Below are 14,461 nucleotides of genomic sequence, written 5' to 3'. Positions count from 1 at the left end.
TTTAAATAGGTATTATTTAGTTAATAATTGTAACTTTAATTTAGCTCTTTTTTAATTATGTTAAAGTTTGGGGGTGTTAGGTTTAAGGTTAGGTTTAGGATTAGGTTTAGGGGTTAATAGTTTAATTTAGGTTGTTGCAATGTGGGGGGCTGGCAGTTTAGGGGTTAATAGGTTTATTTAGTGGTAGTGATGTGGGGGGCCAGAGGTTTAGGGGTTAATAACTTTATTTAGTGGCAGCGATGTCGGGGAGCGGTGGAATAGGGATTAATAGATTTATTATAGTGTGGGCCATGTTGGGGTGCGGGGGAATAGGGGTTAATAACTTTAGTATAGTGGCGGCGATATCGGGAGCGGCAGATTAGGGGTTAATAGATTTATTTTGGTGGCGGCGCTATAGGGAATGGCAGATTAGGGGTTAATAACTTTATGTAGGTGGCAGCGATGTAGGGGGCAGCAGATTAGGGGGTTTAGACGTGGGGTTTATGTTAGGGTGTTAGGTTTAAACGTTACTTTTTTCCCATAGACATCCATGGGGCTGCGTTACAGAACTTTTCATTCCACCATCGCAGGTGTTAGGTTTTTTTCTGACCCGATCTCCCCATTGATGACTATGGGGAAAGCGTGCACGTCAAAACAGCGCTTGTGTTTTGTGCGGTATGGAGCTCATCGCTACCATATCGCACGCACAAAGCGGCTGTTTCAAAACTTGTAATGGCTGCACTATAGAGGGTTAAATAGCGCAACTTTTGTTGCGTTCGTTAAATTCCCTATAGCGCGCATAACTTATAATCTACCTGATTCGACATTTCGTGTTTATTGTATATGACAAAAAAAAAAGTATATTTGTTACCTTGGATGCAGAATACACAGCATAAAGAGGACAGAGTCTCTTACTCAGGACGCTGAAGATACATTGACAATGGCTCCTCTCTTTCTCTCTGTCATATCTGGTAGAACTATACGAGTCATCATTACAGCTGCAGCAACATTAACGTTGATTAACTCCCACACTCTGTCTTCATGGGTCTCCAAGAAATACTGGGGGTATTCAACAAATACTCCTACATTGTTTACGCCCATGGCTGAAATCCACCTGTATGCAGCTGGTCTTCACTCCATATGTCTCTGCAATGGCCTCAGAAACCCTTGTCAGCTTCTCACTGCTGCGATTTATCAGGATGATATTCAGCCCATGTCTAGCCAACTCTTCTGCATACACTTTACCAATGCCATCTGTGGCTCCTGGAAAAAAAAAACAAGAGTTAAAGGCAAATTAAACTCTTTGTGTAATTATGCATAGTTCTGAGAATTGGAAGTGCACACAATAGATTTCAGGAGGTTAAACCTGCTACATAACTGATGTCAGCAAGGGGGAGTAGATAATACACTACAAAATAGTGCAAGTTTTAATAATAAATCGGTAGTGGCAAATATATAAGTGGTAGGGGGAGATTGTCTATTAACAACAATAGCAGCAAACAAGGCGTTACTTTATTCAGAAAAACTTTCTCACTGCATATAACTCTACTGTAAACATGATGTAGTTTTATTTTATTTCCCTTAAAGGTTAACATTCCCTGAAAAATAACACAGGGGTACATTCTATTAAACCAGAAATTTGTACGACAGAACTGAACTGAAAAATCCTCCTATAATGGAACATTTTATATAGAAAAAAATAAACTGGTGCATTCAGTTTGTTACAAGATGTTCTTCACCATTATGTATATTTCAAATACAAGAAAAGAATATGATTTAATCCTCCCTCCAGACCCTTTGACTCACCAGTCACAATGGCCCATTCCCCATATTTTGTGACCAGGTTGGTTCTGCCAAACAAATGAGAGGTGACGCTCATGTGCACCAAGCTGCTGACACCACATAAAAGACGGAGTCATTTTCTTGCAGTATAAAAAGTTCCTACTAAAGCCAGAATTTTCACATTGCTGTTATAGGACTGCACAGCCTCCTGCTATAGTAAAACTGTGGCTCTTTTCACAGCTGCCAACACTTCCAAATTTTACTGGATTTCTGAAACTAGAGGAGAAAATGTGATACTTGCTAACAATTAAAGGGACACTGAACCCAATTTTTTTTTCTTTTATGATTCAGATAGAGCATGAAATTTTAAGCAACTTTCAAATTTACTCATATTATCAATTTTTCTTTGTTCTCTTGCTACCTTTATTTTAAAAGCAGGAATGTAAATCTTAGCAGCCAGCCCATTTTAGGTTCAGCATCATGGATAGCGCTTGCTTATTGGAGGCTTACATTTACCCACCAATAAGCAAGCATAACCCAGGTTCTCAACCAAAAATGGGCCAGCTCCTATGCATCACATTCCTGCTTTTTAAATAAAGATAGCAAGAGAATGAAGACAAATTGATAATAGGAGTAAATTAGAAAGTTGCTTAAAATTGCATGCTCTATCTGAATCATGAAAGAAAAAAAAAATGGGTTTAGTATCCCTTTAAGGCTGAAGTAAAAAAAAAAAAAAGTAAGTCATACAATGTTTTTTACATGTTCATTTTATTATGCAATCAAAGGGTGTTTTAAGATAAACACAGCATACGTAAACATTCATACATATTTATGTGGATTAAAGGGACCTTAAAGGAACAGTCTACTTGAAAAATGTTATTGTTTAAAAATATAGATAACCCCGCCATGGTTACCACATCAGACTGCCCCCTTATCTCACTGCTTTTTTTTTTTTAGCTTTTTACAATCTTGCATTTTAGCCAAATAGTGCTGGATCTTGTGAAACCATTATCATTCTCCACCGGGGTGAGCACAATGTTAGTTATATGGCACACATTAACTAGCACTGTAACTGTTGTGCAAGATTTAAAAAGCACTAAGATAAGGGGCAGCCTGCAGGGGCTTAGAAACAGGCAATCTTAGAGGTTATAAATATATTAATATAACAATATTGGTTATTCAAAGCTGTGGGATTGGCAGTAAAAGTGTTATCTAGCTTTTAAAATAATAAAAAAAATCCAGTAAACTGTCCCTTTAAACTTTCATGGTTCAGACAAAGCATGACCTTTAAAGAAACTTTTCCACAGACTGCTGTTATAAAATGTACTTTGCATTCATATGTCCCTTACGTTTGACATTTATGTCATAAAAATAATTTTCAGCTTTAAAATGATTTCTTGTGGAAAGGAAATATCCATACAGTACAAAATGCTTACAAACCATATGACCTCTTCTCAATTATCTCAATCTAATGAGTAAGGCATTTTTCACAGAGCTGCTCTTTTACCAACTAAATGTATTTTCTTTTTATTGATTTTTAAATTAAAGGGACAGTCAAGTCCAAAAAAAACTTTCATGATTCAAATAGGGCATGTAATTTTAAACAACTTTCCAATTTACTTTTATCACCAATTTTGCTTTGTTCTCTTTGTATTTTTAGTTGAAAGCTAAACCTAGGAGGTTCATATGCTAATTTTTTAGACCTTGAAGGCTGCCTCTAATCTAAATGCATTTCGTTAGTTTTTCACCACTAGAGGGCATTAGTTCACGTGTTTCATATAGATAACATTGAGCTCATGCACATGAATTTACCATGGAGACAGCTCTGATTGGCTAAAATGCAAGTCTATCAAAAGAACTGAAATAAGGGGGCAGTCTGCTGAGGCTTAGATACAAGGTAATTACAGAGGTAAAACGTGTATAATTATAACTGTGTTGGTTATGCAAAACTGGGGAATTGGTAATTAAGGGATTATATCCAAAATAAACCTAAACTAATACCCCTATAAAAATAAAAATTCCCCACCGAAATAAAAACAGGAATTGCCCAAAATTAAACAGCTCTTTTACCTCTAAAAAATACTAAGTGCCCCCTAACAGTAAAAACCACCAAACCACCAAAATAAAAAAACCTAACACTAAAAAAACCTAAACTACCCATTGCACCTAAAGAGACATAAGGGGGCAGTCTGCAGAGGAAGCTACTCTCTAGCTATAGATGACACGCTGAGTCCGGCTGGGCATGCAATATCTAGACAGTGTGGAGATCTTATGCTGAAACAGACCGCAGCTGCAGAGACCCCGTTTCCCCAGAAGCTACAGGGACTGTTCACAATGGTAACGCCAACTAACACATACCCCGACATTTTAGAAACCGGCTATTACTTACTATTCAATCAGAGTGTATCTGATCAAGAGGTCACAAGCTGGGACACAACAGAATATGCCGGGTGTCTGAAATCCCACAGCATCTTTGATGTCTATAGTCATCTGGGCAGCACAACCTACCATAGCTCCTTTGAAAGTACAAGCGACATAGCGTTGCTTGTTTCACTGCCGGGTGGAACTCAGTTAGTGTTGATACTGTTGTTGAGTGTTCTGAGTTGCCTGGCCATCGTACAGCACAAGTGTTGGATCCGTCTAGGTGTCGGCTAGATTAGCAGGTTTTTGCTCTGACGGATGTGAGAATGGTCTACTAAAGGATTGCCTGATTCTTACCCTAGCCCTTCTCTTTCATACTGCTCCTCTTCGGACAAACTTAAGAAACTGGTACTAACAGAACATACATGTTACCACTGTGAGCACCTAACACATATGTGTAATTTTTTCTGATAATGATTTGTTGTTATTGTTTATTATATATTGTAATTTTCTGATAGCAGGTTACACTTCCACACAGTTTATTGCACATTCCATTTCTGCTGCACTTTCTCCACTGTATCATAGGACCTTGCTATATGAGTATGAGTATGTGTATCCTGTATTGTACTCAAACCTTTAGTAACATTAGCCTGCATAATACACTATTGGAATTCTATGTTGCTAGCCATGATAAATATTATATTTCATGTTTCAATGTGATTGGGGAGGCCTATCTGCTTTTTTAGTCTATTTTTGGCAAGTGAAAGAATGAATCTCACACCATTTTGCTTTCACTTATATAGTTTCATGACGAGCGCTACCTGATTTCCCCCATTCAATTGATAGGCTACAGACCTGATAGATAATTATCCCATAGGGGTTTCATTAGCTGGAGACCCAACTGCAGTATGTTTGCCATGCAAAATAACAGCCCGTAATTGTACATATCTTAGATGCTTTACTTTTATAACTTTCTGAGATAGAGGGACAAAATATAGTTCACACTGCCTACGTTATAGTCAACCTTCGTGAATGCATTCATTATATTTGTAATTGTATAAACACATTCAACGTACATGTGGAAGTTGGTTTCCTAACACTGTGCTCTAATGTTTGCTGAGGTGCACAGTATATACAGTTAAGGTTCAGCATGGTATAGGGCTCTATTTTACATGAATCAGCTGTACTCAAGTGTTTAATCCATGTATGTCAAAATAAGCTGCTTATCTTGGACTTCTCCAGTTTTATTGTTTATATATGTCCTTGTTGGAGAATGATATAACTGTTTATTACTTATTTAAACTTCCATAATGTCCATAGTAATATAGTTGAGTATAGATGTCCATATTATATTACAAAGAGCCTGAACTAATGCAGTAGTACTTGAGAGACAGAAAGCCTCACCATTGAGTTTATATTCTCTATATCCAAGTCTGTTTTGATCTGGTAGATGAAAGGTGATAATAGGTCCTCAGGTCTCTGGTTGCTATTCATAGTCCCACTATTACACACTGCTACTCTGCTAGCAAATATACTATGCTCTATGTTATATACACAGTTTTCTTATATACTCTCATAGCATATAATCTGCTACTCTTATTATGAGTGATTATAGTTGCTATCTTCTCTAAATATTGTAGCTAGGATCCTAGAGTGACTGATACAGCTAATAGTTTGCCTTGTAAATGTACCATAGCTATGTTTGTGTAATCTCCTCATCCAGTTTAAACTTACATACACGCAAGACATGTGGGAGATCATGGATAAGGATTATCCTTTGGAAATTTACGGCTTATGTTTGAGTTTAATGTTATAACACCCTTGGCCTATATTAATAGCTTAGTAAGGATCAAGAATGGTACTTTAATTATTCTAGGAATATATGCTAGGAAAATGTAGTTCTGTACTTTCACTTATGTTACTGTTATATTTATATGCGTTCTCGACGGTCCTAAAACTTGTATAATCATATTATTCAATACATTGAACAAAGCAAGTGGACCATGAGAATCACACATTACTTTCCATGTTCAGTCTATTGAGGCATCACATCCAGTTCTCTTACTATTATCACTCTGCACATCGGCTGAGCATCTTTCCTGTACATACCCTACATTTTGAGTCTTATAGTTAGTGGCTCTTTACTAGAAACCATATTTTCCCTGCTTAAGCCAAAAACATGACCAGGTTTTAAGAGGTGTCACTCAACAGCCATACGCTGAATCTACTTACACAGGGGACACAACTATAGATGTTCCTTGCCAAATTGATGGATAGTACTGTGAACCCAGTGGGCCCTTAGCAGGTTCTGAAGCTGTTGTTATGAAACTTTTAGTGTCTTGGTGACATACCCTAGCTCAAATTTACTCATGGCATAAATAGAGGATACCTTCTTTACTAGTAGTGTATTTGAAAGCTCAGAGACCCAATTGTATTTACAAACCTGACATGCTAACTGGCCCCGCCCTCCACCCCCCCTACTCTATTTCAAGCGGCTCTCGCCCGCTGCATTCCCCCCCCATAAAACCATAAAGCTAACTCCCCCCTGGCCCTAATCTTACCTGAATAGATACTCTAATTTACTTTTTATACGGCACAGAGAGGACCATTTTTGTTTTTACTACCTTTTTGATATTTTATTATAAAACTGAAGTCTCACTATAGATAGCCCAAATCTTATAATAACGCTTGAGATATATGGATACATAATGCCTTTTCTACATGGTTTATTCTGCAATACTTTTCTAATATTACTGTATATACACTTTTCTTTAAATGTTTTGGGGCATACCCTTTATGTTGTATTTGTTTATGACTTCAATAAAAATTGTTTAAAAAAAAAAAAAAAAAAATTAAAATAAATAAAATTGGAAAGATCCTTAAAATTGCATGCCCTATCTGAATCATGAAAGTTTGATTTTAACTAGACTGTCCCTTTAATATTTAATATTTAGTGTCTGATTCCTCATTGCAAAGGTTAAGGTTAAATGAGATGTGTGAAAAATTTATTGAGAGGGGTTACTCTCATGAGGAGTTGGCCCCTATCGATCTTACCCCTAACAAACAACATGATCATAATCATAGACTTGTGTTTGTGTCTAGGAATAATGCTACAAGTGTTGGCCTTCACAATATTCTTCATAAAAAATTGGTTTATGTTAAGGGATTCCATGCCTACTATAGAGGAATTTCGGAATCCTCCTTTTGCAGCTTTTCTTAAAGGCAACACTATAGGCAGACAACTGGTTAGGGCTAAGGAACCAATTAGACAGGATACACAGTCTCTGTTAAACCTAAACATAGCGGTACATTTCCGTGCCTTAACTGTGCCCATTGCAATAGTATTATAAGAGGTGATACTATTTGTCATCCCTATTTAGGTATACGATTCCCTATTAAGTTTTTTTTAGGTGTCTGTTTACTTATATTGTCTACTTATGCATTAAAGTGCCCATGTGGCCTATTATATGTGGGGAAGACTACCCAGGTGAAGGAACGCATTGGACAATATAAGTCGACCATTCACAACCCTATTTTAGCACATTTCAATACCCTCTAATTTTCATGAGAAGGGGCATCAGGTGAACCAAGTAACATTTATGGTGTTGGATATTATTTCAATTGTCCCCTTAGGAAAGGGAGGCATTCTTATTAAAAAAAGAAGCCATGACGGGGGTGGAGTGAACAGTCACTGAGACAAGACGTGTTGTGTTGGAGATTCGCTCAAAGCTGCTTTAAAGATACAGATTGGCAACTATCACTCAATATTTTTGCACCCCACAAGTTGTTGCACTAACCCCTAACCATAGGAGGGTTGAACTTTGACTACTGCGACATACGACAACTGAATTGGGAGAATTCTAACAGGAGCTAGGCCTGGGTTTCACTCGTGGCTACTGGAGGGTCTGGACTCCGCTGTGGTGGCTGCTATAGAAAATTTTCCTAGCAATCAGGACGAAAGCCATTAATGACGGCTGCAAACACAAGGGCGCCTACACAGAAACTGACCTGCGATCGAATGCTGACAAGAGGGAGGAGGTGAAGCCTCGCTGTACACCTGGTCAGAAAGCATAAGACATACTGAAAATTGCCATTAACATGGGGGTAACATGATTTCCAAAAGCTGATGAACCATTGATAAGCAGAAACATTAGGAGAGAAAAGGACCAAAACTGCTCCAGTGACCCCTATCCTGACAGTGAAGCCTACAAAGCGACAGGTCAGGGCATAAATAAGGAGAAAAAAAACAGTAAGTTGGTGCTCCTAACTTACTGTTTTTTTCTTGTTACTATTTACCTATTGTGGGGGATATTTAGGTAGATTTGGGAGTTTGGTGTAGGACTCAGCGCACACTACTTTATTTGTGCATAAATAAGGAGGTCACCTGATAGGTCAACAAGTTTTTCGATGAAGGAACAACACTCTACTCAAACCAGCAAACCTTACCCCATTACCTCACCTCCCCCCACCCGTATGGCTTAACAACGCAGACATTTGCAGTGTAAGAGGGAGAAGAGTGGCAGGCCCAAGGGCTCATATGAACTGACCCTTTACTAGAGCACATGTTTTAGCATGTATATTTAACACCTTATCCTTCCTTTCCTTTCCTCCCCTCACATACTGAGAAGTGCTGACAAACATAACTTATCTAGGCATTTCATATTTGTGACACACAGTGTCCTTCAGGGAGCCTCACAGATCTCTAAGATGAAGAACAAGACTGTCCAAATCACAATTTAAACAAAAAAACACAAAACAAAAGCTCCCCCTCCATTGTGGAAAGCTTTTCCTCAAGTCTGACCACAAAATCTACATCAAATACACTAGAAGCTCCAAACAAAGAACTTGTGTAACAGATAAAGGCTCTCTTTTAAGAGGAGCTACATTAGGGACATTGGCAGAAGCATTGCTGAAATTAAGGAAAAACTAGATAATATCAGGTAAGTTCTTACATAAATGATGTTTTCTTTCATGTAATTAGCAAGAGCCCATGAGCTAGTGACGTATGGGATAATAAATACCCAAGATGTGGAACTTCCACGCAAGAGTCACTAGAGAGGGAGGGATAAAATAAAGACAGCCAATTCCGCCAATGACCTTCCTAAAACCAGAAAAGATCAAAAATAGACTAGAAGTTTATCTGAAATCTGAATAGCCTCAACATAGAATTTCAAAAACTCTTACCATATCCACAGAAAGTAAGAATCTCACCAAAGAAGTTTTAGGAAAACAATAATTCCTCCCTAATGTTTGTTAGAATTTACAACTTTAGGTAAGAATTGAAATGAGGACAGCAAAAACCACCTTATCCTGATGAAAAAAATCAGAGAAAAGAGATTCACAAGAAAGAACAGATAATTCAAAAACTGTTCTAGCTGAAGAGATGTCCAAAAAGAACAATACTTTCCATGAAAGTAATTAATGTACAGAGCAAGCATATGCTCAAATAGAAGAGCCTGAAAAACCTTCAGAACCCAATTAAGACTCCAAGGAGGAAAAATTGGCTTAATGACAGGTTTGATACGAATCAAAACCTGAACAAAATGATGAATATCAGGAAGTAACACTGCCTTATCCTGATGAAAACTCAGAAAAGGATATTCACAAAAAAGAGCAGATAACTCAAAAACTCTTCTAGCAGAAGAAATAACCAAAAGGAACAATACTTTTCCAAGAAAGTAATTTAATGTTCAGAAAATGCATAGTTTCAAACGGAGGAGCCTGAAAAGCCCTCAGCACCTAATTGAGACTCCAAAGAGGAGAGATTGAATTAATGACAGGCTTGATACGGACCAAAGCCTGTACAAAACAATGAATATCAGAACTAAATGATGGTGATCCTAACCACCAAATCAAGAGAGATAAATATTAGGATTCGAAGATTTAAAATGCGAAATCCTAGAATCCCTGCACCATAATTCAGCATAAAAGACTGGACAGGTTCTTTCTATTGAAAATGAGCAAAGGGAATTGAATCCAATGCTGTGGCCAAAAGACCTAAAACTTCTATGCATATATAGCAAATGAAGGAAATAATAGAGACTACAGGTACCGACAGACGGAACCCAATAAAATTGTCACTTGTCTGATAGAGACAAAGACAGTGACACAAACTATCTGGAAACCTAAAAAAAAGGTGACCCTTGTGTGAGGAATCAAGAGCTTTTGAAAAAAAGATCCTCTAACTATGTCCTGGAAGAACAAAGTGAATCATATGAGATTCCGCATCCTCAGAAAATAATCTGAATGAAAATAGAAAAATGAAAATATGCATTTATTGTATCTAATGAAAACAAATAATGCAATCACTGACCAAAAAAAGGCAGAATAGTTTGAATAAAACTCCAAAACCCAGTTCCTAAAAATGGAACTGGAAGAAATACCCCAGAAGATTCCAGGTCTGAGCAGCACTTGAACCCCAAGGGAGATCAGCCATGCTTCAACAGTACCCAAAATATATAGGACCGAAACACACTTAAAGAAAGTGTTAGCCTTACTGGAATAAAATCAAAGAAATTTGGACCGAATAGAACCAAATAAATTTCAAAAAAGTCTTAACCTGCCCCTTGCCAGCCAAGCTGGAATACGGCACGTACATTGCAATTTTAGTGAGCTGATTTCGAACTGAAAAATTTCCAATTAAAACATGTTACTTGGGAAAGAATTCAGGAATTTGTTCCTTAATAAGAACAACCAAACTAGTATAAGCTTAAAGTTTTAGTCTTAGAACTCAATCTTGAAGCCCAGAGTAACAGTTAAGAATTGAATCCAATTATAAAGCAAATAATTGATTATCTTAGAACAAAAGAAATATGGATTTTTAGAAATCACAAAATTCTTCTAGCTAAAACAGCTAAAGACATAGATTAAACTTCATTTGCGAAAATATTCAATAAAATGAAGACACAAATGAAATTATTAGCATGATAGTCCAGTTAAAGAACCAGTCAATACAGTGGACTTGCATAATCAATAAATGCAAAACAACAAGACAAATGCAACAGCACCTAGTCTAGTAAATGTTGTCCCTTTAACAATGCTAAAATAAATCATAATCTGATACTTGATCTTAAAGTAAACAGAAGAAATGAAGCAATTGCAACATCCAAATAAATCACAGGTCCAAGAAAAGTACCTGAAACTAAATAATTTTCCATAAATAAGATACAACCATCTAAAGGAAAATAAATACTATTTTGCTATAGAAACAATAGCATAATTAGTAGGAGTAGAGATAGCCCTAATAAATTGGAGAACCCTCCAAATTGAATTTAACTGCCGGCAAAGAATATAGTTTAAAACCTTTGAAAAAGGAATAAAAGAAAATTCTCAGCCTATTCCATTCCCTAGTATGAGGAATTGGAAAAAAACCTCTGAAAACACAGAAGAATAAATAAGCAGAAATAGTGTTAGCTAGTCTTGAAAAAGAACTAGTTACCTTAATATCCAAAATAATCAACACCTTTTCAACAAAGAACAAATGTACTTTAATAAAAAAATAAAAAAGTAGATTTGTTAGTGTCAATATCTGATGAAGAAAATTCTGAATGAGAAAAAACATCATCAGAGAAGGATAAATCAGTATGTTGTTGGTCATTTGAAACTTCAATAATTAAAAAAGAAGTTTGAAAAAGACCTCAAAATTTTATTAGAAGGCACAATGTCAGACAAAGCCTTTAAAATAGAATCAGAAAAATATTTCTTATAAATCTTCTAAATATTTCTTGTACATAAGATGTAAAAAGAATGACAATATATAAAGCATAAATACTAATGGATTCTGAATGTAAAAGTTTATCATGATAACTTATTACAAACCATAGCTAAAGATAAACATTCATAACATTTAAAATAAATGAACTTAGCTTTGGTAGGACTGAACTCAGTCAACAGGAATCCTCTTAGATTGTTTTGAAACAGGAACAGTGAAATCTTGCAATATGTAATAGAAAAAAACAATATTTAAAGCAAAATTATCAAATTCCTTAAATGACAGTTTCAGGAATGGGAAAATAATGCAAAATAATAAGCTTCTAGAAACCAGAAGCAATAAAAAAGTGAGGTTTAAATAATGTGAGGAAAAAAAGTGAAACAAAAAATACGCCCACATTTTTTGGCGCCAAAAATGACGCCCACATTATTGGCGCTAAATACAACGCCCATATATTTGGCGCCAAGTATGACACCACATCCTCTGACGCCAGAACCGACGCCCACATTTTTTGGCGCAAAAAAATGTCTGAATACAAATGCGTCAAAAATGACGTATTAACAGAATACAACTACAGCGCCGGAAATGACGAAATTTTTGCGCCAAAAAAGTCAGCGCCAAAAATGACGCAATAAAAAGAAACATTTTCTGCCCCCGTGAGCCTAACAGCACACAGGGAAAAATGATCAATTGAAAATTTTTAAGGTAAAGAAAAATAAATTGAATTAAAATGCATTATCCCAAATAATGAAACTGACAGTCTGATTTTTAAAGGAATACTGAATATCCTGAATCATGGCAAATATAAGTTTAAAGACATATATTTAGAACTTTACATAGAAAGTGCCCAACCATAGCTTAGAGTGTCATAATAAAATAAGACTTACTTACCCTAAGACACTCATCTACATATAGTAGATAGCCAAACCAGTACTGAAACGAGAATCAGTAGAGGTAATGGTATATAAGAGTATATCGTCGATCTGAAAAGGGAGGCAAGAGATGAATCTCTACGACTGATAACAGAGAACCTATGAAATAGATCCCGTAGAAGGAGACCATTGAATTCAAATAGGCAATACTCTCTTCACATCCCTCTGACATTCACTGCACTCTGAGAGGAAAACCGGGCTCCAGCCTGCTGCGAAGCACATATCAACGTAGAATCTAGCACAAACTTACTTCACCACTTCCATGGGAGGCAAAGTTTGTAAAACTGAATTGTGGGTGTGGTTAGGGGTGTATTTATAGGCATTTTAAGGTTTGGGAAACTTTGTCCCTCCTGGTAGGAATGTATATCCCATACGTCACTAGCTCAGGGACTCTTGCTAATTACATGAAAGAAATGGTCAATACAAAAAGCAAAAGTTCAGGTTGATGAACAGGTACACAGCACAGACGCGTTTCCTGCACATGCGCACTTGATCACTGCATACCTGTGCACCTGTTCATGCTCCTATTTAAAGCTAAAGAATTTAAAAAGAGATATTACTCAAATATATCTATTACTATCAACCTGAAAATACGCCATGGCAAAAAGAGGCATAGTATCTATAAAATAAAAAGTTGTGAAAGGAAACATCATCTCTATACTATATGATGGTTATATGGTTATATGATGGTCATATTCAAACTATAGCCTTTCCTCTTAGCTTGGCAAAAAATCGTCTAATTGCAAATATCCATATAATTCCCATTTTGTTTCCTGGACACTGCTACTTAACAAACTCTGAACTTATTCTAAATTTCAAGTATGCATTTGGTTATAGTCACTATTCACTGCTACATGTTGTCATAGCTGAAATATCCTCCTGCAAATATATTAATATATTCAGAACTCTGCATCTATGTGTTCAGTTAAACATATTTCCTGTGATTCTCCAATATATGCACAAACAGTATTTAATGCCTTAAACTTGCAATTTGTCTATCACCTGTGCTACTCTGCTTATTCCTCTGACAACTCTAAATGATATTATGTACTGTGAACCTGCAGCAACTCTTTGCATCTATGAGTCACAATCTTCTACCAGTTTACTCTGTAGCCTGAACATCTTACATTGCTATATTTTTTACTCATGATTCCTGCAGCTACTCCTATTAACTATATGTCACAGTATCAATTTATGTTTCCATTGAAGCCAGAATATAATGTATACATATGTTTCACTCTCCATCAATTCTACAATAACTTCTTGCAACTATGAATTACAGAATATCCTCTATCCACGTCCAAGATACTCTTTCCCAGGTCAGGGGTCGGTGTCTCCAATTCCCTACCACTGCCCTGAGGGTCTGTGTCCTGACCGCATATACACCGGAACATGACAGTATGAGGGTCACCTGATCCAGATATTTATGGACCTGGCCCTGATAACTCTCCAGAAGAGAAGGGACATGAAACCAGTAACAGCGCTTAACAAAGCACACATTAGATGGAGATGGAACTTCCCGTTCAAACTGATCTTCACTCACCAAAACAATAATTACTCATAATCAACAATGGAAGAAGGGAAATCAATTCTGAAATGCCTCCAGATCCCGTTTGACTCCCCTAAAACACCCAATTCACAAAAGTAAAACTTTCAAGGAGAATGGACCTCAGTTGGGAAAGCTGGGAAAGCCAAA

At 36.7% G+C, this 14,461-nt stretch overlaps 1 pseudogene; it reads right to left on the bottom strand.

Annotated features, from left to right (window-relative positions):
• Positions 1 to 894: 894 nt before the first annotated feature.
• LOC128664146 (inactive hydroxysteroid dehydrogenase-like protein 1) lies at positions 895 to 5,616 on the bottom strand (annotated as a pseudogene).
• Between the last annotated feature and the right edge of the window lie 8,845 nt (positions 5,617 to 14,461).

Source organism: Bombina bombina, chromosome 1 (assembly GCF_027579735.1).
Source record: "Bombina bombina isolate aBomBom1 chromosome 1, aBomBom1.pri, whole genome shotgun sequence".
Classification (NCBI taxonomy): domain Eukaryota; kingdom Metazoa; phylum Chordata; class Amphibia; order Anura; family Bombinatoridae; genus Bombina; species Bombina bombina.
Note: the sequence above shows the minus strand (reverse complement) of the source record. Positions and strands in the feature narration are given on the sequence as shown.